The sequence below is a fragment of the Pelodiscus sinensis genome, chromosome 4 (assembly GCF_049634645.1).
Source record: "Pelodiscus sinensis isolate JC-2024 chromosome 4, ASM4963464v1, whole genome shotgun sequence".
Taxonomy (NCBI): Eukaryota; Metazoa; Chordata; order Testudines; family Trionychidae; genus Pelodiscus; species Pelodiscus sinensis.
In genome coordinates, this window is record NC_134714.1 from 115,109,946 (window position 1) to 115,137,084 (window position 27,139).

At 40.3% G+C, this 27,139-nt stretch overlaps 1 protein-coding gene across 3 annotated transcripts in view; it reads right to left on the reverse strand.

The window, feature by feature from the left end:
* Positions 1-27,139, reverse strand: part of KCNQ1 (potassium voltage-gated channel subfamily Q member 1) — a 584,035-nt gene that overhangs the window by 215,834 nt on the left and 341,062 nt on the right. The gene's annotated exons all lie outside the window — the stretch shown is intronic.

Below are 27,139 nucleotides of genomic sequence, written 5' to 3' on the forward strand. Positions count from 1 at the left end.
TTTGTACTCTTCATTCTGTATAGAAGGATAGATTCATTTTAGGCTGCACAGTTTATGTTCAAGGCAGAAAACAAATCAGAAGCCAAAAAGAATTCAAGATAAGATTTTTCACTGAACAATGCAAAGGAGCTGCCATTCTCCGGAAACAAATACCATAACAGAGAAAAAAGGAGGACCTTATTTTTAATAATTTATATTTAATTCCTGTCTCAAGAAATAGAGTAACCGAATTTTCTTCTCTGGAATTGGCTACATTGTAATGTACTGCCAAACAGATTCATTACAGGGGGAAGGGAAAACTTCTCAGAACACTTCCCTCCTTGTTATGAGCCTGCATACATTATATCAAGATGCACAGTTATCTCTCTCACGGAGGCACTAATTAGTGCTAATAGTTGAGTGCACTTTCTTCACCTCAGAGTTTGAAAATATCTGAATTCCCACATATGTAAAGCTAGAATTTTAAAACACTCATATTGCCTGCAAACTAGTGACTACACAATCAGTGACTTTTTGACAGCCAGAGGGGTCCTTATCATTTGGTAAAATTGATTCTGCTTTACAGGGGTTCTGTTGATTCACCCAGCAGTAAGGCTTTTACAAATAATTATGGGGAAAGGTGATGTTAGTGGCAATAGAGTGTAATTTTAGTTAAGTAAACCCTGACATGGTTCTTTGCTTCATTTATCACCAAAACGGTTAAAAAAAAAAAGACATTATCTAGAAATTTGATATCTGAAAGCAAAAAAATCCAGATTGCTTTGAAATGTTGTCTAATAAATCACAGATTTTATTGCAATAAAAGCTATAATTGATATTTATTGATATTATTTTAACTGATACCCTAAATAATGAATCAGTTTAATTAAAACTTAGTACATTACTGAGGTTAGTAGATGATTGTGCATGCTATGTACAATGGTTATGTAAAACATCTTTACAATTTCATACTCATGTGTATAAAAGCCACTGGTACATTTTCCGTAAATTTAATAATATTCACTTGCCACTATCTTATTCCAATCTGACATTCTCTTACACACATATCTATATGTACGTTCCTTATAGTCAGTGCTGTGAGAACTCCCCATCTGGTCTGCAAACTGTAGAATTTCCTTTCCCATCTATCTCAGAAATATAGTCCCATGACCCAAGGGTCACCATCTGCTCAGTTACACTGGCACAATGCCTAGTATGCTCGAGGTAATGCCACCGTCCTTTCCTCCAATTGTAAACTCCCAACAAGGCAGACATCTACCAGAGTGTTTGCACACAATGAGGCAGCTCCCAGTGAGATTATAGTTAAGACACCACAGAAATTCCCTTCATCTACAGTAGCCTAGGATGTGGGAATGACCAAAGACACATGCAGTCTCTCTTGATCAAAGGTCATTCTTAGGAACAAAACAGTCAGTGCTGATGTGTCCAAGATAGCATAATATAACACACACACACAAACACACACACAATTGTGTCTAGCATGTGTGGTTCCCCTGATTGCTCTTGTAATGATCTTTGCTTCACTCAGTATTCATTTGCGTACAATTTCCTATTCTCAAAATGCCCTAGAGCAGAACAAATTATACTAAACATAAATGAAATCAAGCAAAGTTTTCATTGAGAACTATTCATAACATTTACAAATAAGCCTCTCCTGTTAAGTTTCTCAGCTATAATTGGCAGGTCCAATTTTACACCAGAGATTATATTTTTAAAATATGCCTATGAAATGCAATGATGAAAGACATCTCATCCCAGTGCAAGATTTTAATAAGACTAAAAGAACAAGGACCAACTACACTGTTAGTATTGTAAAAGGAGAAATATACTTCACAGAAATAAATACAAAATCCCACCAAATTAAACATGATTTAAGTGCTATCAAATCTACAAATATTTTAATATTATAATTTCTTCAGCTGTGTATTCCTGGATATTAAAAAAGATTCTCTGCTAATGAGTGTTCCTGAGTATACGCAAGATTTATTACTTATTATGATATATTCCAAATTATTCTCTAGTACTATAAATCTGGAGTTACTTCACTGGGTTAAATAGAATTACTCCAGATTTATACTACTAAGAGTAAAAACTCCCCTTAGGCTTAACTGCAGTAAAAACAAATATTTGCCCTTCTTGTTAACACTTTTGAGTTGATTTTCAATGTTTCCAAATATATCTTTAATTTAAATTGAGGTACCTAATAGATATATGCTACCCCAGACTGAAAGAAGGGATGCACACTTTATAAATGATTGGCTGTAGGGAAGGAAGACTCAGTAAAGACATACAATATAGTGCATAGTAGCAACATTATATATGCCAACAGATCGGATGAACAATGTCAAAATGGATACATAAATTCTGTGGCATGTCTGTTAATCAGATAAGAAGTATGCCAGTGCACAATTTCATCTCCGTGTCACATTAAGCCATTCTTCCTCGCCATTCAGAAGTATCAGACACAGTTCGTGTTTCTACATTGGTCTGTAAGCTCACTAGTTAGGTAAGAAAGTATTATGAAATAGCAGTGAGTCGAAGACTACTTACTAGTAGGACCACACTGAAATAGGCTGTCGTAAATAATCTTATGTTTAATTTGAAATTACAACAAAATATAAATACCCTTCTCCTGAGCTCTTCAATTCATAATCATCATACAACCACAGAAAATACTTTTTGTCAGGTGAAGTTAAAGCTGAAGGCACATTTCAGTGGCTTACATATGTAGTACTTCTTAAGTTAAAGCTAACCCTTCCCTCCTAAAATGGCATTAGAATCCAGGAAATGCAGAATTAAGGATTCATTTCTCAATCAAGGCATCAAAATTTTGTTAAAGAAATTCCCTGAAAAGGATGGAATTAAGTTTTTGTTGCTTTTTAAAAAAATGGTCCTAAGCCCTGTTGGAGACGAGCCTTCTTCTCAGACTCCCAAAAGATGTACAAGAGAGGAAGACAGAGCCAGCAGACTTTAGTGGTGCTTGCGGGCTTAGGGGAAAGGGGAGAATGCCCACTTCAGCCAACATTTTCCATAAACGCAGCCAGTGAAGTCACAATGCCTAGAAGAGATTAGCTCCTGGATGAAGAACAACTGGCAAGAATAAAGTGATGCTAGCTGGAAAGGAAAATGCTTTGAGGAGACAGCCAGGATACAGTCCTCACATCTCAGAGAGCTTGTCTTTCTCCATTTAGTCAAAGTGGAGCCTCATGGCCTTATTTAACTCTAAACTCCTAAAAATATTTTTTTAAAAATTTTTCTAGTTACAGACTAACTCGGCTACCCCTCTGAAGCTTCTACATTCTTAGATGGAATCAATGACTAAAAGCACAACATTCTTCTACCTTCAACTTTGTAGGAAACTCCGTTTCTTCCTCACTGACAATGATTTGGCCAGTGATCCATATGTTTGAAACCTCCAGCGTAGATTACTATAGCTCACCACACATGAGCTGAATGTGGGTGAAAGCAAACTCCAGCTTGCACTGCATATTGGACCTGCATTTCAGTGATTTCAGAAATGAAGCCTCCAATTACTAGAAGGTGGGACTGGAGGATGAAATTGCCCTGTTCCATTCATTCCCTCCGAATCACCCAGCACTAATTCAGACCATTGGTCTGACTCAGTTTTTGGCCATTCTTATTTTACATAAGCAACTAACCTGTTATAGTGGGAAAAATTCAAAAGTTCTACTAAGTGCGTATCTGCAGTTTTAGGTGCCTACCTTTGAAAATTTAATCAAAAGGCACTATATTGAGGGAACTGAAGATTTGCTACCTGGGTTGGAATGAGGAATACCAACTACTAGAGAGTCAGAAGTGGAAAACAGGAGACTGTTGGAGTGTATGTACTGGCACATGCAAGTTTCCAAACAAGGAAGCATATGGATGAAAGTGCGATTCTCACCTAGAAAACCACGATGAAAATGGCACCTCTGAACTAGGGATGTAAATAACAGTTTAAAAACTTAATTGGTTAAACAACTAAATGATAACGTTTAACTGGTTAACCGTTGGTGGGCAGTTGGAGCTCCACCTGCCCACCTGGATTGCTTCAGCATAGACGATGCTGGAATCCTGCCCACCTGCCCCAGTCGGGGCCAGGGTCTCGCTGGCCTACCCAGGTAGAGTCAGAGTGGCAGGGAGATGGCGCAGCACTAGCCTGCCCCACGCATCTGGATCTGGAGTCCCACCAGCATCATGCCCAGGTCAATTCAAAGAGGCTAGGGCCAGGGTTCTACTGGCCTGCACAGGCCAAGTTGGAGCAGCCAGGGTCCTTCCTGTAGCAGTGGGAGTTCTGCTGGCCTGATGCAGGTGCTGCCCTGCCTGCTGCCACCACACAGCTGGTTAGACTCAGCTAGGGCTGCTCCAGCCTGACATGGTGGGCCATCCAACCAGTTACAGAGTTAGTATTCTGGTAAGCCTAATGCTTACCAGGTAACTAGTGAACCGGTTAACCTTTTTCATCCCTACTCTCAACTCATCAGATCTCTTCCTTTTGTAGTCACATCTGCATAGTTTGCTGAATAAAATACATTTTCACTTAAAAAAAAGCCCTCCTATTCCCAATTCTAGAGGAGAGTAAACGCACGCATAACCAGCATCAGGAAAATATCTTGTTAATTAGAATTATAGTAAACAAGTTTAATTAATAAAATTAATGAAGGCAAAGGGTAAAGAGCATAAGAACTGCCAAACTGAGTCAGACCAATGTTCCGACTACTCCATTATCCTATCTTTGACAGTGGCTATTACTGGGGGAGTGTCCAGAATATGGACATTTTGGAAAGTTCCACCCATCTTCCTTCACAGCTTCTGGCAGACAGTGATTTAGGGTCACCCCCAGCATGGGATTTTACCCCTGACCATTTTAGCTTCTAATCACTGATGGACCTATCCTCTATAAACTTATCTAGTTCTTATTTGAAACCTAATATGCTTTTGGCTATCACTATATCCCATAGCAGTGAGTTCCACAACTTAAATGAGAAAAGAATAATTTCTCTTGTTTCTATTAAACCCTCTGCATATTAACTTCCTTAGGTGACCTTGACTTGTATTATAGAAAAGAGTTAAGAGCACTTTTCTATTCACCTTTTTCATACTTTTCACAATTATATATTCCCTCCCCACAATCATCTCTTTTCTAAGTTGAGCAGCCCTAATCTTTTTTAGTCTCTCATTATATGGAAGCCATTCTATCCGCTTGATCATCTTTGTTGCCCTTCTCTGAACCTTTTCATTTTTGAGATGGACATAGTATTCAAGATGCAGGCTCACATACATACATACATTATATATAAGCTGAAGTTTTCAGAAAATTATCCACAATGAATCCTGGAGCTCTTTCTTGAATGGTAACAGCTAATTTAGACACTATCATCATATACTCATAATTATTTTCCCCCATGTACATTAGGGATATAAGCAACTAATCCACTATACGATAAGCAAAAGCTTATTGGACAGTCGACACACTAGTTGACTAGTTGCCCCCCGCCCCTTACTGCCTCGATCAGAAAGAGGCAGCAAGTGGAGGAAAGAAGAGGGGGGTACTGGAGGGAGCAAGCTTAAAAGCCAATTCTGCTCAGCTCCAGCTCCATGGGAGGGAGCAGGGGAGAAGCAACGGACAACACTTCAAAGCTGGCACGCCGTGTGAACAGGGCCAGCAGGGAGTCCCCCGCTGATCCCGGGCTCCATGCGGCACTTCCGCTTTGAAATGCACAAGAGCCCCGACTGGGGGCTCTTGTACACTTCAAAGGCGGAACCCAGAAGTTCTTATCAACTAATCAAATAGTCGATGGAAATCCCATTGACTATTCAATTAGTTAATTAATTCAACATCCCTAGTGTAGTTTACTTTGCACTTATCAGTGTGAAATTTCATCTGCTATTTTGTTGCCCAGTCACTCACTTTTGTGAAACTCCCCTGTAACACTTGCAACTTTCTTAATTAACTTCTTCACTATTATGTAATACTTAAAGGGGAAGCTTCAAATTTATTTTGAAAGATTTAAATTCCATGAAACGTTTAGGACCAACACACTGAGAAGAATTTCTGAAGAGAGGCCTACTTCATACAATGCCACTAATTAACATTCTGTAAATGTGTGCTGTTCCAGGTCACCTTCCGTTCCTCAGAAATGGGATAATTCTCTCTACGGTACGTTTCTCTTGAAAATTTGCCAAGGGATTAACACATTAAAAGATGACCACACTGCGAAGAAAGTTGGCTATCTGGTTTATTTTGTGTTTGGCCCTGTATGATTGTAGATTAGGCCAGCATTACTTGTCAGATAATACATCTAATCTAGGAACATGAGAATAGACCGATTGCTGATGAATGCAAATGTCCTAATTCTGAAGCTTCACAAATGAACTTAACAGGGGCCAGAAAAGCCATATTAAATAATGATGCAGTTCTTAAGAAATAACTAGTAATTTAAAACATCTCTAAGGAATCAGTGGAACAGATGAAAAACAGCCAGTAGCAGCGTACCCAGCGAATGGTTGCTCTTCCTAAATCAATCCTGAAGGTAAAATTAATTTTGCCAATTAATTTTAATTAAGAAAATTAATTTTGTATTAAGGCAGTTGGTAGAGCTATATATCTTTATATCCAAGTATAAGGTCTGGCCCACTGCATTGAAATGAACAGTGTAAAAGTGAATATATTACCATGCAAATACAACAGCAATGTAACATATTGAAAAGTATCCAATTTTTTGATGATTAGCTAAATTCTTCCCCTTTTCCTCTTAAACTGAACTCTTTTTCTAACTCACAAGGGGGAGGGAGCTAATTATGTTTGCTTAAAATAAAAGTTATTGAATTGTTAGGGAATAAAGAGGCTGTCCAGTACTGCATTTTTTCAATACTGCAGTGAAAAGGAGACTTTCTACAAATATTTTCCCCTCCAATTATCCTGTGTTATATGAGTAGAAGAAATATTGTAAATTACAGCCATGGGCAATATAGTTTAATTTATTACTGAGTGGTGGGGAACACTGCTTTGGAAATGGCAGCCTGTGAAACTGTAAAACTAAGCAACTCTGAATTAATCCAGTTTCTTCTCCCGGAGGCAATTAGAGATAACACTAACAGACTTCTTTGTGACCTACTGAGATTTATAGCCTACCATGTTAGGACTCTGGTTGAGCCAGCAAGATTAAGATCAACAAAGCACCTGGTAGATTGCTATCGTTTAAGACAGACTTGACCAGTGGCTCCAGGCTAAAATGTGCATGAGAAGAAAGAGTCTTATGACACAGCCGTCTTTTAATTTTATCACAGATTGAATACATTTGCAATGTACCCATCTGTAACCAAACACTACTAATGTTAATAGATCTAATCTATGGACAATATTGTAACTAGCATGGAGGCTGTTTCCAAACTGTCAGGATAGTATTCTCATTAACATATAATGGGTGGTCCCCAATATATTCTCCAGTTGATGAGGCCTCATGCAATTTGTAAGTCTTTGTTTTGTGCTATTTTTTACAAAAGCAACCATTAGCAACAGAATGAGCTATTGAAATACATCAGGAACCCTCACAAATCAGGGTAAAATCTCTGCCAATTTACTACTCTATGAGGACCTTGTGACAAAACAAAAAGCCTATGTCCCTTTGCCACTCATAAATATTTTATAATTTTTAAGAACAACAGCCTATGAGGTTAAAGTTCAGGTCCCTAGTGAACAATAAGACATTTGTCAGACAATAAAACGGTAAGCTATCCTTTGTTTTACAACAACACTGAGGACAACTAAATGAGACTGTTGGAAGTATGGGGGTTTGCCAATATTCCACTGTACTAAAATTCTTTAGGCAAGTTAACATTATTCAACGTTTGGCATATAAAATATACCTGATAGTCTACAGGCACATGCTACATGGCACTATATTATTGTTTGGACCGTGCAACTTATTTTTCAAAATAAACACCTGTCAGACTAAGAAATATTTATTTCATCCTCTTCCGCTGCTGGAAAGCAGTGTGGTCTACCAATTGGAGCAAAAGAACTGGGAGCAAGTTACTGCCTTCCATAGCCAATGCTGTCATCAAATTGCATAACTTTGGGCAAATCATTTTACTCACTGTACCTGTGATTCACCATTTGAAAAAAGAGGGATAATTACAATTGATTGCAACACAAGAGTATTGTAAGTTTAATTAATGTGAATAATACACGTTGGTTAATCAGAGATATAGATGAGATATTACAGCTAATGCTTAACATCCACTGTGGCCAATGTAACTTATGGATAAATAAATCATTTGCCACAGTTTTATACCTGCCAACCACTATTTTTCATTTTACCGAATATGAATTGAAGCCCACTGATACATGTAACAATATTTAATTATAGATTTAGGCTTTTATTTTTTTAAATATTAAACTAATATTGTTTCTCATTTCATTAATAACTCATAAACCATCATTTAATTGGTGACTCTAAAGGAAACATTTCATTATTCATCTTTAAAATGAAAATACTATACATGTTACCATACACATGGAAGAGATGAAAGTCAAATGTTTTTATTACAGAGTAATTTTTTTATCAGCACAATTTCACAGCCTACCATTTTTGTAAGAGCAACCTCTCATTTACATGTCAAAATCAGTGCAAATGAATCTCTTAAGATGTTTGGATGGATAGATTTGTATCCACACTTATATGTGGGCACAAATATGAAGGCAAAAACCTGCGTCCACCTCACAGGCCAAATCAAATTCACTATAAAAACTGTGTTTTATATTATTTGTTCTGTGATTGCATCCAGAGTCCCAATTCAGGACTGGGCTCTACTGTGCTAGGCAAGGAACAAAGAGACCATATGGTCCTTAATATTGGGTTTTAGTTAAAAACCTTAACTGGAGTTTAATGAAAACTTTCTGCTCCACTGAAATATTTTCATCATCTCAGTCAAACCTATATCCGATACATGCCAGTAACATATATTTTGTCCTACAAAATGAAATGCAAAGTGTAGTCCTCAGCATGCCTCTTTTGTATGAAGGTTCAGCATTAACGTGTGCTCCTGTCCCAACACCCGATGATATTTTCACCAAACTGCTAAGGGCAAGATTTTCAAAAATTAGTGCTTAAAGTGAGGCTCTTAAGCTGATTTTTCAGTCACTCAAATCAACTGAATGATTTTGAAAAGTGTTGAGCATGACCCAAGAGCTGCTAATGTCATGGCAGAGAGAAAAAAAATGACACTAAAATTATAGTCAATATCCTGGTTAACACCAGACAGAGGTAGGTGTCAGAATGTCAGTCACCTGCAACATTCATTGATGGGTGATTTCTGCCACAGCATTTGATTGGTTACAAGCATCTGTCAGTATTCCATGAGCAGATTTGAGTGCAGAGTATCATACGTTTGTTGCTGCTTTTTTACTTCAATTTTGAATCTTCATTAAGCCTCACTTTCCTATTTTTATGGCAATCTTTTCAACATGGAGTAAATTCTAATTAGGACATTACTTTTTCCCTAGAACTCTGATCTTGCTGCCGTCATAGTAAATCTCTCCAGTGCAACAACAATTCACAATGACATTTAAAAAGGTCTCTAAATATTTCAAGCAGTCACATCTACATCCTCCACAGAGCCCAACGGAGGGACAAAACAAACAGTTCTTCTGCTGAATCAACCTTCCCCAAATACAATGGCCCAGAAACTAGCCTGCTAGCATTTGTTACTTTTACTAGTGCTTTACAATTGCTGGAAATTTAGGTATAATTCTTTGCCCATTTTTAAGAAGTGCAGGTACAGTTTCCAACTCTCTGACAGGAAACAAGTGTGTATTTTGTTTCACATTGTCAAGAATTGCTCAAACTTTATTCCCTTATTACAAACTTTACTTCCATCCAAATGGATGTCCTCTTAACTGTTTCTTGAATGAACCTAGTGTTTCAGTCTTGGCAGTCTGTTCCACAAATTCACTACTCCTGGGTTAAAAATATTGCTAAGTTCTCTGTGTTTTTAATTTGCTTTTAAACAAGTTTACATTGTCCTCTTACATTTGTTGGTGAAAAAAATGAGAGCTCTTTTTGATGGAAATATTGCGGCTTAGGCATGGCTGAAGGCATGGTTGATGGGCACAGAGAATATCTTCACAGCTAGGAAGCTTAATTAATGGAAAGTTAGCTGACATGAAAAACCTGTGGGATTTCCTAGAGGAGATATCTTTTCTCTCTGTCTTCTTCATTATTAAATTGAATACATACATCAAAAATAAATGCATGCTGATAAATCTATAATTTCTCTTGACTACATAGGGTATGTCTACACTTGCACCCTCTTTCGAGAAAGGGATGCAAATGAAGACATTCGAAATTGCAAATGAAGCCGGGATTTAAATATCACGCACTCCATTTGCATATTTGCGTTATGGTGCTATTTTGAAATACAGGCAGTCCCCGACTTACGTCGGATCCGCACTTACGAACGGGGCTTTCTCGCCCCGGAGGTCGGGGCGAGAAAGCCCCGTTCGTAAGCTGCTCCGGTGCCCCTGGTCTGCTGGAGACCGTCTCCAGCAGACAAGGGGCACCGGGCGGGTTCCCGCACTTCTGAGGCTTTGCCAGAGCAAAGCCTCAGAGGCGCGGGGAACCGCCGCTGCTGCCGCTTCAGTCTGGGTGCCTGTGGTCTGCTGGGGACGGTCCCTAGCAGACCACAGGCACCCAGACTGAAGCGGCAGCAGCGGCGGTTCCCCGCGCCTCTGAGGCTTTGCTCTGGCAAAGCCTCAGAGGCGCGGGACCCCCCCGCGGCTGCGGCTTCAGTCCAGGTGCCTGTGGTCTGCTGGGGACCGTCCCCAGCAGACCACAGGCACCGGGACTGAAGCCGCAGCCACGGCGGGGTCCCGCGCCTCTGAGGCTTTGCCAGAGCAAAGCCTCAGAGGCGCGGCACCCCGCTGCCGCTTTGGCTCTGCTCCCCGTGCCCCTGGTCTGCTGGGGGGGGGGGGGGGCGCAGCTAGTGTGCTCCCCCCCCCCCAGCAAACCAGGCTTTTGTTTTGGACTCTGGGGCAGAGCAGCTGGGGCGCTGCCGATTGGTCCTGCAGCGCCGCTCTGGGCACTACTGGACCAACCCGGCAGCACCCCAGCTGCTCTGCCCCAGGTCCTGATTCAGCCGCTGCTGGTCAGTTTCAGCAGCGGCTGAATCAGGACGCCTGGGGCAGAGCAGATGGGGTGCTGCTGGGTTGGTCCAGTAGCACCGAGGAGCAGCGCTACTGGAGCAACCCAGCAGCACCCCAGCTGCTCTGCCCCAGGCATCTCAAGTCAGCTTCTGCTGAAACTGACCAGCGCTGACTACAGGAAGCCCCAGGCAGAGATGCTCTGCCCCGGGCTTCCTGGAATCAGCTGCTGATCAGTTTCAGCAGCAGCTGACTTGGGGACGCCTGGGGTTCTTAAGTTGATTCTGTATGTAAGTCAGAACTGGCGGTCAGTTTCAGCAGTGTCTGAATCTGGACGCCAGTTCCAACTTACATACAGATTCAACTTAAGAACAAACCTACAGTCCCTATCTTGTACGTAACCCGGGGACTGCCTGTAGCGCTATTTAGAAATAACAGATGCTGTTAAGATGCAGTTATTTCAAGAGAAAACCCAGAGTCTAGAGACGCTGAGCAGTTTTGCAGTCCATAGGCAGCCCTGAGGAGGCTTTTGTAAAACTTATCCTGTTTAGCCTCCTGTAGAGGCCAGAACGTACCCGCACTCCCCCCAGGCAGAATCTTTTGTGCAGTGCTCTCCTTGGAACATGCTTCTGCAGCATTCTAACTAACCCCAGCTAGTGCAGTTTCTTGCTCCAATGTATGCTGGATACTAATCCAATCTTGACTAGTTCCAGGAATCAGGACTACAAAGATTGCATTAAGCTGCCTTTGCACTTCCCCCTTTTTGCACTCTCCTCTACTCATAAGCCAAGCTCACTTTACTGACATTTTCAATGGAGCAGACTAGGTATGCCCAAAGGCAATACAGGTGTTGTGCCACACAACATATGCTGTATGTGGAATTTCCATTCTCCATCAGAGGGCTACCTTGTCCAAGCTTAAATACAACAAAAACTGCAGCTATACCATTAGGGAAAGCCAATATGACAATCACCCATGCATTGCCTTTTCTGGGATTTTTAAATATATATAAAACCTTTAGAAATGGCCCCTTTCTTCCTTTGACTTACTCTTTGAATATATGAACATGCACTTCTGATCAAGGCAAGAGAGACTCCTGGCTCATGAGGAAAGACATTTATGAAAGTAATATCAATCAGCAACAAAGGCAGAAAAGGAAACTGTGTTTAATCTTGCTTCAGTGACATCTTGGCACTGCTTTGATTGCAGGACCCACAGTAAACAGCAGTGTGTTTGTGTGCAAATAGCATTCTACTGAATGATGTCTGCACCTGTGTAAACTGACATCAATATCTTTTTATTTGGTTTATTTAAGGAGTTCACAAGAAACACCTGCACCAGGTCAGGCGCAGATGATTCTTCTTATTGATTCGAATGAAAGCAGGGGGGGGGGAGGAAATGGGGGAAATGGAGGGGCGAGGGTTCCTTGGACACTTTATACAGCTGCATGTATTTCTCATGGATCTAAAAGAAGCAGAGGTGTTGCTTTAATTCTTACCCTCATTTTGTAAAGCTAATAACCACAAATATAAAATAGATCAGTAGAATTTAGAATACTATAAAAAAATCAAGTGATATATTTCAGGGGAAGGGGTGACCTTAAGAAAATAGGAATTAACTTTGCCCCCAGCCATAATCTCTAAGAGGGTGCCCCTTACAGCACAGAAGGGAGACAACAATAGGCTGCTGGGACAAGACAGTTGACAGGAAGACCTAGAGAGGACTTATTCCTTCTGGACACCACTCTGATCTTTCCTTTTCCTTCTCATTGCAGTCGGGGTTATCCTGTCTTTTCAGCTAGCTGCAGAGAGCCATGGAGAGCCTGCATTAACAGTGGCTGCAGCCTGGTTGCCTTCTTTTACCCACTTCCTCCTGCTGCTATCCTTCCAGAGTGTGCTATCTTGGACATCATAGCACAGCATATTCTGGTTTGGGGAAAGAGAAGAGTTCGAGGCTTTTAACTCCCCCCATTAAACTTAAAATGAAAATACGGATATTAGGGAATCACTGGGCTTACTTTTTGTTTTTGTTCAAAAAGCAAAGTGAGGAAGGCTCCTTTTAATGGATTTTGGAGTTTCTGAATAGGAGGCGCTTGCTCTTTCAACTTCAGGAGAAGTGGAAATCTGGGATTCAATAATTAATAACATTGGAAAGAGGAACAAAATAATTTCTGTACTCATTAACAAGTGACATGCAGACTAACAGCTGACTGTTTTCTTATGGTGACTAGTTTATGCATGCTACCTCCCAGCTTAGCCAGATAGGAGCTGAAGACATTAGAACTTAATTCCTAATGAAACACAATACTTTTTATTTTTATATAGTGTTGGTAAGATACAGAACTACAAGATGATTTAGAGTCAACTAGAAGGTAAAGTGGGAAGAAAAAACAGATTTAAAGCAAAGCAAGATTTCATACAATGAAAGTGTTTTTGACAAAACTTGGGAGTAGGAGAGTGTTCCAGACAGATGAGGCAAGCAGAAGTGAATGATTAGCTATCTATGGAGAGTTATGGGACAGGAGACAGGGAAGAGACCAGAACTGGAGAAGCAAAATGAGCTGAGTGGAGAAAGCCAAACAGTTGCTCAGAATAGATGCTATACTGATGAGCATATGAAAATTAGACAGAGGTAGAACAGAAAACAAGCAGTTCATGGAGATCTCTGACAATGAGGAGGAACAGCTGGAAATTAAAATTAATAGAAAAAAGTGACAGAATTTGAGCACAGTAAAGCCTGCTCACTATGCCTGAAGGAATAGACCTATAGGAAATAACTGATTGGGGTCTTAAAAAAAAAAAGCATCTTTCTGGGATATGACTGACCTTGTTTCATTGCAATGAAATAATTGTTAAATTTGTAAGTAACACAGCAAGGATACAAACTCTTAAGATGCTCATCACAAACTGTTCCCAATGTGATATCTCAGGGTAAATTTTATGATTTCTGAATTTCTAAAAATTCATGGAGAGAGTCCAGTAAATCAAAGCAGGCAAAACACAATACAAAGGAATTGGAAAACCACATTCTTCCCTCCCCACCCCCCCCACCCCCGCCAAGAGGAAAACTCAATAATGGGCTCATTTTGCCAAAATATACATGTTTTCATTATTACAATACAAAAACAACCATTTCAGCACATTAAGCAGGTACTTCAGTCTTACTGAAATTAATGGGGCCTCTGTTAGAACTACTGTATTATCCTGTTTGCAGTTCATATAGTCACAGAATTTAAGACCACGAGGAAGCCTAGTGAGTGTCTAGACAGCCCTCCTGCTTAGCACAAACCACAGAATTTCACATAGCGATTCCAGAATCAAGTCCAGAGACTGAGGTGTGAACTTGAGTGTCTTTGGGAAGATATCTAAGGTTGTGTTAAAGGCTTCCAGTGGTGGAAAACCAACCCCAAGTCTTGGTAAAATGTTTTAAGTGTTAATTTCTCTTAGGCGTGGTCTACACTAAAGGGCATAATTGACTTAAGATACACAACTCCAGCTATGTTAATTACATAGCTGGAGTAAAAATGTCTTAAATCATGTTTTTGGGCAGTCCACACAGTGGGAGGTCGATGGGAGCAAATGCTCCTGTCCAATTCCCTTACTCCTTGTGAGAAGCAGGACTACCAGAGCTTACAGGAGCACCCTCTAAATTCAAAGTAGTGGGTCTTCACTAGATCCACTAATTCGAACCTTAGAAGATCAACTGCAGCAACATCAATCTTCCGAATAGTGTAGACATGGCTTTAGTGCTCAAAAATGTATACATTATTTCCAGTTTGATTTTGTCTGGATTTGGTTTCTAGACATTGGATTTTGTGATGGTTTTGCCTGCTAAATTAAAGAGCATTCTACTCTAAGCTATCTTCTCCCTTTGTAAGTACTTGTAGACTGCACCCAGGTCATCTAAATAGACTGAGATTAAGTCTCTCTAAGAGGCATATTTTTTCAACCCTTGAATCATTCTTATGGCTCTTCTCTGAATCTCCTCCAATTTTTCCTTTTTGAAATCGGGACACCAGAACTAGGCACAGTATTTCAGTAGTTACCTCACCAGCACTATATAAAAAGATAATATAACCTACTTGTTAATCCTTGATATCCCCCTGATTATACATCCCAGGGCAGGAGTGGGCAAATTGGTCTGCCAGGGTTAGCACTTGGTGGGCCCTCACACTTTGTATTTATCTGCACCTTCACAGGTATGGGGGATCGCAGCTCCTGTTGGCCGCAGATTGCTGTTCCTGGCCAATGGGAGCTGCGATTTTACCTGCCGAAGCGCAGATAAATATAGCGGCAGTGACGTACCAGTGGGTATGTCTACACTACCACCCTAGTTCGAACTAGGGTGGTTGATGTAGGCAACCGAAGTTGCAAATGAAGCCTGGGATTTGAATTTCCCGGGCCTCATTTGCATCTTGCCGGGCGCCGCTATTTTTAAATCCCCGCTAGTTCGGACTCCGTGCCCGCGGCTACACGCTGCACGGAGTAGGTAGTTCGGATTAGGCTTCCTATTCCGAACTACCAGTACACCTTGTTCCATGAGGAGTAACAGTAGTTTGGAATAGGAAGCCTAATCCGAACTACCTACTCCGTGCCGCGTGTAGCCGCAGGCACGGAGTCCGAACTAGCAGAGATTTAAAAATGGCGGTGCCCAGCAAGATGCAAATGAAGCCTGGGAAATTCAAATCCCGGGCTTCATTTGCAACTTCAGTTGCCTACATTAACCACCCTAGTTCGAACTACGGTGGTGGTGTAGATATACTCAGTGACTAATCCTGGTGAACCACCATCGTTTGATTGCCCACCCCAGCCCAATAGTTACATTAGCACTCTTTGCCATGGCACAGTACCTGAGAAACCATGCTCTCTCTAATTTTGTCGTCATTGTTTCTAACAACCATTTGATGTTTCTTATGGGAAAGCACAATGCTGTCAAACATTCCTTATCAGATATTTGGGGATACCAAATATTCTGGGACCTATGTTATTGAGCACCAATTCTTTAATGAGTGGATGTTTATTTGATGGTACCTCCAGCCACTGCATCCGTGATATGTTTTGACTGTCATTTAGTGGGACAGCAAAGCACTGTATTGTTTCCAGGTCAGATGACATAAGAATCATTTTTACATGTGAATTAAAATTACCTATGGCAAGGACCGGGTAGCCTTGCGTCATATACAATGGGAATCCAGAACCAACGATCCAGCTGGTAGGATGTTAACAACTGATAGGATGCTAACAACAAACCCGTATGGCAAATAAGGGTTTGTGGCTAGAGACCTGCATGGATACAACATTTGTATCCTCATCCATAGCTACAGAAATAAGCAGTAGATATCCACTGTGAATGAGGATATTTGTGGATATAAAGCAGTTATCCACAAACTGGCAGAATTCTAGATGCAAAACTTGTATTCTCAGCTGCAAAAATGAGTCACAGATATCCACATCCATGACCATGGGAACAAATACTTGCCAATATAACGTGGATCTAAAGCAGATATCTGCAGATTTGCAGGGCTATATAGATGGTTAAAATGACTGTTAATCTACTACCAAGTTCCTGCTGTTCTTCTATCCAGAGGATCCTTTGCATGGATAACACATTTGGAATGCTGCAGATCCTTATGTAATTCAAAGCCAAGGTCCTTTTCTGTGAACGGACACATTTGGAGTGGTTTTAAATCATATATTTTTGTGGTGGCTATTCAGATTGCAGGGCTGAGTCCAGTTCCACATAATCAGACCATCTCTACATTGAGGACATTTTAATTAGCTGAGATGACAATTTGAAGAACGTCAATTAAAAGCTCTTTTCTCAAGTTTTCACATACACATCCTTTTGCACCTTTGTCAGTTTTAACACATTTTATTGAAAAGTTCAATCTAACCCAGATGTTTGCTGACAGACATTTTGCAGGTGATGACGGGACTTCACTAACTCAATACATATGATTTTAGTTAATGTGAATTTCTGACCATTTTTATTTTATGCTCCTAGACCTGTATTCTAAAGCACTGCTTGAAAATCCTGTCCATGCATCACAGGAATGAATTAACAGTATGTGTATGAACTTTATAGATGTATTTACCTTCACTCAGGAGCATGCTAGACAGTATATTCTCTCAAAAAGTGTTAAACAGACATTAGTTTCATTGAAAGCTACTGAAGGATTTCCTGATGGTATGTGAAATAAATTGGTAGTCTCAGTGCCAGATTGATAACAAAGTATTTAGGTGCCTAAAGATACAGATCAGGTGCCCAGTGGGATTTTCAAAAGCATCTTAACAAGTTAGGTGTTTAACTCTCATTGAAAGTTAAGGGCAGCTAAGTGCCCAACTCACTTAGGTACCATTTTGTAATTCCTTCATTCCTAGCAGATATGAATTTAGATCACGTAGAGCACTACAACTGACACACTTGCTTGCACTCTCAGGAGACAGGCTAAGGGCTGAATGGGTGTGGGAACTGAACTACCTTTTCACTCCTAGAGATGGTTGCTCTAGATAAAGGCTGAGGTCTGGTCAATTTGGCAGAGCGGGCAATGGTCTATTTGTTCTACAGATAAAGAGAAGACTACATTGCACAGTTACTTAAATTCCCTACCAATTCTCTGCTTTAGTATACTTAATGCAGCAACACCAGATAGCAATGAACATCCAGACCCATTGTGTAAGAAGATGAAGAAACTCTATTCAAGAGCTAGACAATATAATAAATCAGGGTTCCAAGTGACCTTGGACTGCTTGTCTCAAGCAAGTCAAATTGGTGAATGGTTTAGTGCAACCCTTCAAGATGGTTTGATGCTCCATCCTATCCTCTCTCTGAGACTGAGGGCAAATGTCCTTCAGTCAAAGCACAGATCTGTCACATGGTGTTTCATGCACCTAGACACTCCATGCAAAGAGAAAATAGGAGGGGCAGGAAGAACTAGAAATTAGACAACAAAAGGGTCTTTATGCCCTTCTGTTAGCCATTTCTAACTCAACTTTATAAATAAATCATTTGCTTTTTAAATTACATTTTAAATGTTTATCTTTAAATCTTTTAAACCTATGGATTACTTCTGCTAAATTTAAATGGCAATTTCTTCATTTTACAAGTACTTTCTTGCACATTGCATGTGCTGCCCCGTTAAATAGAAATGTTTTATCACCACAATAAGACATGATGGGTTGTGTATCATGATCCAGTAATGACCCACTTACATTGGCTCAAGGCCAGAATACTCAGGCATGTCATTATTAGACCATAACATACTCCCTGTCAAGTCTCATTGCTTAAATGCATGATGGAAACACATTAAGTAAAAAGCCAGTTTAAAGATGTTACTTAAACAATCAAGGAAGTTAAATATGCAAGTAAACATGCTACACACTATATCAGAGAATCTTTAACTTCCAGAATCTTGTCTATCATATGTGAAGATTCTTCTTAAGAAAAGTGATTTTTTTTTGTTGCTTGTTTTTTAAAATTACTGTATGTTAACCACGAAAAAATCATCGTAAGGAAATGTTGCACAAAAAAAAATACACTGAAATAGCATTAACAATCTGGCTTGATTCAGAAAAAGAAACAGGAAATTCAGAGCTGAGTTTGAAATTCTATTCTTAACCAGCATTATTGTGTCTTTGGACTGCTGAAAATATGATACCTAAAATGACAAACTGAGTAAGGTTGGCTAATAATTCACTTCTACTTTTCAAGTCAGAATTTCCTTGTTTCGCCTCAGTTTAATGTTGTTTTTCTGTCATTTACTTTAGATTTATTTTTTCTCCAATTGTATAATACAGTCTCTCAGAGTCACTAACGTTTAGCAGTGCCATTCGTATACAACAATCCTTTGAGTTACAAAGGATAGCTCTTCAATACAAAACAGAGAAATGGAGGATGATTTGACAAGTAGCTATTTCATAACCCCAGAAGTTTTTAAGATTTGCTTGTGTCAACACTGTTAAACCTGTTTTATGAGGAATCTCTTCAAATGCATGGAAATTGGGCTTGGCCACACTTTGGGGCCAAGAGCATTATGAGGGAGTGATATCTAAAGAGTACTAACTAATGTGTTGTGCATGGTCCATATAGACTATGCTAGTGTGCCTTAATATAATACTGTTTCAAATAGCATTATATTAAAGTGCACTAGGGAATTGTAGTCTGCACCAGCTAGGTCCACATGGACTAATTAATGATAACTCTTCAGAGCTCCTGAGAAATCATACCCCCTTAGTACATATTACCACACAGTACAGACAATCCCTACAGGCAGCTGTCTAACAAATACTACTCTCAGAGTGCTCTTTCAGTTCTTATTATTAACTGCAACTCAGTTTAACAAGGGAGTGAAGCTCTCAAGTGAAGAAAATGTATCCTTCCTCTTTACGCATACAATCTTGCTAAGTCTGGGATTATATGGCTACTCTTTCAATATTCGGAATTTTTAGTAATGCCTCAACTTTTGGAGTCATGGGATGATGTGAGAACTTTAGTGCTTCACAAAGTTAGTTTCTAACTTGCCTAACTTTTCTCCAGACCTACATGAGCTAAAATGTTATCTCAACATAAAAGCTGATCATGAGCTGTAATCACCTTAGCCTAGGAGCTGGGAATCTATGAAAAAAAGTTAATATTGCAAGAATTGCAATACAAATTTGACAGAGTGGCAACACCGTCTTACAAGTTGTGATCTAGAACATTTTGCATATGTTGCCCCACATATTATATAGAAATTAGGAGAAGTGAAGTTATCTGTAGATAGCTGTTCAATAATAACAGAAACCAGAATTATTTGTGCCCAGGGTCAGTTCCCCGAAGAGTTAACAATCAAAATATACAATGTGAATAGGCAACTTTCTGTACAAATAAAAGGAAGGAATGAACAAGGGAACTGCAACCAATAAATTCAATGGGATCAAGTTTTACAGGAGTCTTAGTTATTCTTTTTAGTTGTTTTGTTTAAGAATTAATTTTTTTTACTCTTCTAGATTCACACTGACTAAGGAGGAAAGTGAGATTTAAAGAGGGCTTTAGAGGATGTTCAGAAGTGACTATATCATCACTTAAAACTCATTCGTTTTAAAATAATGTTACCTCAAATCAACTGAAACATTACTCCTCAACAAGGCGTATATAGCTATGTCTTCACAGCACAGTTAACCTAACTCACAGACAAGGGGATCAAATAGCAAAATCCCACCCTGAGAACTGTGACACTGCTGATTCCACACACACTTGCATATGTATCTCTGGTGCCATATCCCATTGTTCTTTATGTTGAGAAGCTCTGTGATTCCTTCCCAGTTAATTGTGACAATTGCTGGAGAATTTGTCTGTCCTTTGAGGTTAATTGTGTGGGGGGCCATTTTCTGCAACTCCTTCCAGAGCTGGTGGATGAGCATGAGTTAGAGTGTAGCATGGTGTCTCACTCATTCCTCCAACCATCTAATCTAGACCAGTCACAAAGCATTTCCAAAACTCAGTCAGGAGTTTTCCTGTTTGGATAGTAGGGAAGGTTGGACTAAAATCCATATAGGAGCTTGGGTTAACTGCACAGTAAAGACATATTCTATATGTGCCAAGTTGCATCTCAGTTGTTTTTGTGATAGCTATATACAAACAACTGTAGTTAGTTAATGTGGTGGTTGCTTTACGATAATTTTTACAGTTCCACGCTTTCCCATTGTTATAGAGACTTCAATTTTCAAACAGTAACATTTGGACAGAGACACAAAATTTTCAGCCCCCAAAGACTGTTTCAAAATATGTAGACTGATTTGTAAGTATAACTGTAACGGACACCATCATGCATCGTTAGAAAAACATTTTGTGCAAGGAATACTTCACAATTCAAATAACAATTTCTCACTTATTTAGCAGTAAACATGTTGCTTTTCTCATAATGCAACAGAGCTAAATTAAAGATATACCTATTCCTACCCCAGGAAATAAATTACTTGTTCAGTTAGTTTCTGCACAGTTTAAATATATCATTAGTATGAAAATGGTCCTTTTTTATGAGGTGTTGTTATTTCATAGGATATAGTTAATGTTTAGGAATGTGTATATCATATACAGAAATTATATATAACACATAATGAAACACATCTGAAATTACAGTGCCACTGCAATTAAGGTTCTGACAGACTCTCCTTTTATAAAAACTTACATTTTCAAGGGGTTACAACTCTAGGATGAATACTGTAAAATGCATTTGGATTCTGAGGATTTGTTTTGAAACAAATGCTTTTTTCCCCATAGAGAAAACAAACAAAACCAAACCTCTCAGTAACTTTGGGAAGCTTCATGCTCCTGGATTTGAAAAAGATAGTTTTGATTTTAAATAGTTTTTTATCACCCTTATTTTCATTGGCAGTTAAGACTGGATGGCTAATTTACAATCTGCAATAAGTAAGGGGTGGGAATAACTACACTGCTCCAGGGGAAGACCAGGGAGGCAGACGGCAGGTCTGGGTCTGTCATGGCGCACAAACAGTTTTATTGTGACAAACTGAAACGCACAGTAGAGAGAAGAACATGCAGATCAGTGCCGCACCATCTTGCTTGAAGTGGTTTCCATCATATACTGTATTGGTTTGCAAACTACGGGTCACGACTAGGATTACCAGATGGTTTAAAAAAAATACCAGACACACTTATCTCAGATCGGGGGCGGGGAGAGGAAGAGATGGACCAGCCGGGAGAGGAGCGGGGCTGGCTGGGGGAGATTGGGGGAGAGGGGGGACACAGGCCAGCGGGAAGCAGGGCTGGCTGGGAGGGGGTTGGGGGAATGGGGCTGGCTGGGGGGTGGGGCGGACCAGCTTCTGGGGAGCAGGGCTGGCCGCGAGAGGGTCGGGGGGAACGGGGCTGACCGGAGGTGCGAGCGTGGGGGGGGGGGAACTGGCTGATGGGGAGTGGTGCTGGCCCAGGCTCACGCAGATCCTGGGGTGCTGCCCGTCCCATACACAGTCCCAGCATAGATTTTTCCCCATCTTGTGTGATCATCCAGAACATACAGATTGTTAAGTGGCTGAAAAGAATACCCAATAGCACACAGCCCTTATAGATGCTGCAACTTTATGCTTCTTTTGGTGTTCAGGTAAAGTGAATACTCAAAAAAAAAAAACCCCAAAAAACAAAATACAACAAAACAGGCTATCCTTGGATTATTGCAAATAATTCCTTGACTCCTTAGGGGAAAGGATACATAATAGTAAATTGTGAGACAGATTTCTGTGCATTGTCTACAACAAACATATTTGTTCAAGAACTATATAATTGGAACAAAACCCTGCATGCCTGATGCCAAAGAAAAGACTATTTATGCCTGAGTACACTGGAGAACTTGTTCATGCTTACGTAACGATTGCCCCCATAATGCTGCCAAGGTCAGTGTCTGCATGGATTTATTTGCATCAGAAGTGAATGATGCCTGGGGGCAGTTTAAACTTGTGCAAAAGCCATTTAATTTTTCCCTCCTTGTTTATTGGTCAAGGTCAACATCTAACCATTGTTTCCAAGTTTGTCATATTCCAGTATAGCTCACCCCTACAGCCAAAAACACCCTACAGCACAGCAATGAGCAACCTAGGCTAGGGAGTCGGCCGCAGGAGTGGTCCTCCTTCATCTTGTGGACCTCAAGATTGTTGTAACCAAGAAAATCTCCTGAGATAGGGTAGTTTTGCTAATTGTGCTTGTATTCCTAGAATTTTCAGGGTCGCCAACTGAAACAGAACAGTGATGTGATTGGATACAGAGCACACAGTTCTCACAGTCAATGCAGCATGCACCTCACTTCACGTGATAGGAAAATAAAAAACCCAAGATTGGTAACCCTGCCCATGGGCGACAGTAAAGAAAATATCTTGTGGGCTACACTTAGAAACACAATGCGCCACTTGCGGCCCTCAGGCTGCATGTAGCTAATCACTGCTATAGGATCTCCTTTCAGATAGAAGTAGATTACCTCAAATGTAGAAAAGTACGCTCAGATATTACTGTTAAGGGTTCGTGACTGGCATCCACATAACTACACATGACCTCTTGCAAAAGTGGCTCATAAGTGAGCAGGATCTTATTCCAGATATTATCATCTATTTTAAGGCGTCAATCTTATGTTTCTTATTCAAGAAAAGCCTCACAAGTTGAAGTCAAGGAGCATTTTAATGTACCAGTAAAGTTCGTAAGCATGTACTTAAGTCCTCTGTACTCACTAAAGCATTCAATATGCATGCTTAAGTACTTTGCTGATTCAGGGCCTAAATAAATAAAAAGTGGAGAGATTCAAGATCTCTGTGCAATCTGATTTTACACAAGGCGTAAATTCCTTCAGAGCAGGCCATTCACCTTTTTCCCTCTCTAGAAATTACCAAAAATAAGGTATTGCTATGGTAAAACCTCACCTATGAGAGTCACTGTAGAAATCAAATGTGGTTCTGCTGGTTAAAGATACAATTGTCATCATTTAAGCAGCAACTCATTTTCAAAGTAGCAAAGAATTAATATATCCATTCAACATATTGTGACCTACTGGATCTGTTTTAAAAAGGAATATTTTTTAAAGTTATAGATGTACAGATCTTGCCCTCCATAAGTATAACTGCTACATTTTAGAGTTTATAAAACAGTAACTTCCTAAAATAACTCCACATTTTCTAAATTACATTTTCTTCAAAATTTCCAAAAATAAATTCCTTCTTGCGCTGACAGTTCATAAGCAAATTTCAGTGATTTATACATGGAAATTGCTAGTCAAATTACTGCTTTCTGTATAAAATCTTGTTCAAAACTTTATATTAAACAATGCTACATTGTGATGAAAGGTTCTTTGCAAGATTCAAAGATACTAAGTTCAGTTTTACATCTGGAATCTAATATCGTGAATTCATGTTTTTATTCCATTTTTTCTTATTATAGTATTTAGAGCATTTATCTCTAATGAGTAAACAAGCTTCTCTACTAAGTACTTTCACAAACAACTCATATGGGTACTGAGGGAGTAGGATGAGGAATCAGTTTTCTCTTTTCCCAATAGTTGTCAAATCTACATAAAAAAAATTAGAACATTTTTGCCTGGAATCTGCTGATACCTGATCAGTTAAGAGCTGATCATGGAAATATAAACCAAAGATAAGTAGGGACTTGTAGGACAGTATAGCTATGTTTGTAGATGCTGCAGAGAACAGCAATAAGGCTCCTGCATGACCCTGAGTCAGCCAGGGGAAGGCACCAGCTGAGATCACCTGAGGAGTGGACAAACTTCAGACAGGAGGTGCTGGGAAGCATAAAGACATAGTCCCTCAGGGTGGAAAGTAGGGGCTTGTAAGCACTACCACTTATGTTGGTATAACTTGTATCCTTAAGGATGTGAATAAGTCACCCCCTGGAGCAACATAAGTTACATTGACCTAAGTCAGGGATGGGCAATAATTTTTGAAGGGGCGCCATTTTGCGAATTTCTGGAGTGTTTGCAGGCCACACCAGAAGGGGCAGGGCCTTGGATACAAGAGGTGGGCCCAGGAGACTTTGAGTGCTCCCCCGCCCACGGATGCTGATTAAAAAGCTGGCGGATCCCTTTAGGCACTGGGCGTAAGGAGACTTCCTGCATTCCCTCTATCTCTAGGCCAATTAGGGAGCACACCCCTGGAAAGAAAGAACGAACATCAGGAGGGGGGCTGAAGGCAGGCTTTCCCCTTAGTTTGGGAGGTACCTCGCCTCCCCTCCCCTCACAGTTTCACACCTCCCAGCTGCTGGGAAGGACCTGGGGGTAGGAGAGTGGACATAGTCTCTGGCTCCCCCGTCCTGCTCCGCCAGGGGCACAGTTCCCTCTGGTGCCATGCACCCCTGGCGGGGGAAGGAAACTTTGCATCCTCCCCCCATCCCCAGACCAATCAGAATCTCTCACCCTCCCCCCTCCCCCCACCCCATGCAGTTCCCTCCTAGCAGGGCAAGGTAGACAGCGAGAGACTTTGTGCACTCCCGTGTCACCAGGCCCTGATTGGTCTGGGGGTGGGAAGAATGTGCGAAGTCTCTTCCCCCTGCCAGGGATGCATGTTTCTCTCTGGTGCTGCGCACCCCTGGTGAGGAGAGGAGACTTCACATGCTCCCTTGACCCCAGGTCTCGATTGGCCTGGGGGCATGGGACTGGCATGGTCTCGATTGGCAGGCCTCATCCAGCCCACAGAGGCCCCTTTGCCCACCCCTGACCTAAGTGCTGGTGTGGATGGAGCTATGTTGATGTAGGTGATTTAATTACGTCAACGGGAGAGAACTCTTTCATTAGCATTCAGCATCTTTGCCAGGTGTAGCGCTTCTTGCATAGACTAGCTCTGGGATGGAGACAGCAGGGGTCTGGGTTTTATTTGAAAAGAAAGACTTTGTTATAATTTTCTTTATGAAACTAGTTCCACTGAGTTCAGTGCACTAGTCCTAAGAGTGAAGTTACTCTCATGCTTAAGTGTTTGCCATATGGGGCCTTAAATGGTAAAAGTACAAGGTAACAGTAATTTAAATGTCCTTGATTCTTAAATGCCTCAAGTGGAGAAATGATAGAGCAAATCTATCTCCCTGTCCCTTTCTGACTCAATCTAAAATTCTCCTAGAACTCATATCCAATGTCAAATGTAGACGCATTTAAACATATTCAGATTAAGCAGAGATTTCAAAATACAAATAATTCCACAAAAATTGCTGTTTTGTTAAACCAATGAGGAGTCCTGTGGCACATTAAAGAATAAGGCTATGTCTACACTGCTAGGAAAAGTTGGAAAAAAATTCGCAAATTGCAAACCGCAATTTGTGTATCTTTTTCCACTTTTTTTTTTCCCCAAAAGAGGCTTTTCTGAAATTTGGTCCATCTACACGGAGCCAAATTTCGGAAAAAACTCCTCTTTCAGAACGTTCCTTCTTCTCTCACTGAGAGGAATACAGGGATGCTGAAAGAACACGTCCGCTTTTTCAGAAACTGTTCCAAAAAAGCAGATGTATTCTTTGGACGTGGCAATGCTTCTCCAGTTATCCCGGAAAAATTCTGCAGTCTAGACATAGCCTAAGAGATCAGAGCTCATCCTTGATCTTCTCCTGTTTGCTGTACAGGATGCTGAGATGGTTTCTGAGTTTCTCTGACAGTGTATGGCACAATCTATCTATATTTCTGTGGTATGTTGAATGTAATGGATTTACATTACATTACAATCGTAAATTCATTATAATCAACCATTACAATCATTAAATACATTGTAAATCCATTACAATCAACATACTATATAAACTATAGTGAAAGACAGTGCCACACACTCTCAAAGAAACTGAGGAACCATCTAATTAGCATCCTGTACAGCAAACAGGAGAAGATCAAGAATGAACTTTAATCTCTTAGGCTACATCTATACTGCAGGCTTCTTACGCAATAAATTTTTGCGCAAGAGTTCTTGCGCAAAAGTTCTTGCCCTAGAACACATCCACACTTCCATGTACTTTTGCACAAGAAATGTGCTGTTCTTGCGCAAAAAGCCTGCAGTGTAGATGTAGCCTTAGTTTTTAAGGTGCCATATCTTGCTTTTGCAGATACAGACTAACACAGCTACTCCTCTGAGACTTGTTTTGTTTTAAAAAAATCTACTGAAGCATATTTCAACAGAAAATTTTCTGCCAGTTCTACTGAACAGGATAAGGCTGTTACAGATCTAGCATCAATGACCTGGCAGAGCTTGGGAAGTTCATATGATTGCTTCAATTTCAGACAGTTAGTGCTGGATGTGAACTCTCAATTTTAATTGGGAACAGGTGTATTTTTCCAAGTTAGCAGATATAATGAAATGAAAATTAGAAACACAGGAAAACTCCCTCAAGTTTCCCTGGCCTGTATCATTTCTAAAAGGATGTACAGACAAAAATCCATTTGGGAATTTAAAATTATTAATGAAAATGTGCAAATCACTTACAATTTTAAAAAAATAGTAAACTTGGCCTGTAGACAACACTTAAATAGCTCATAGA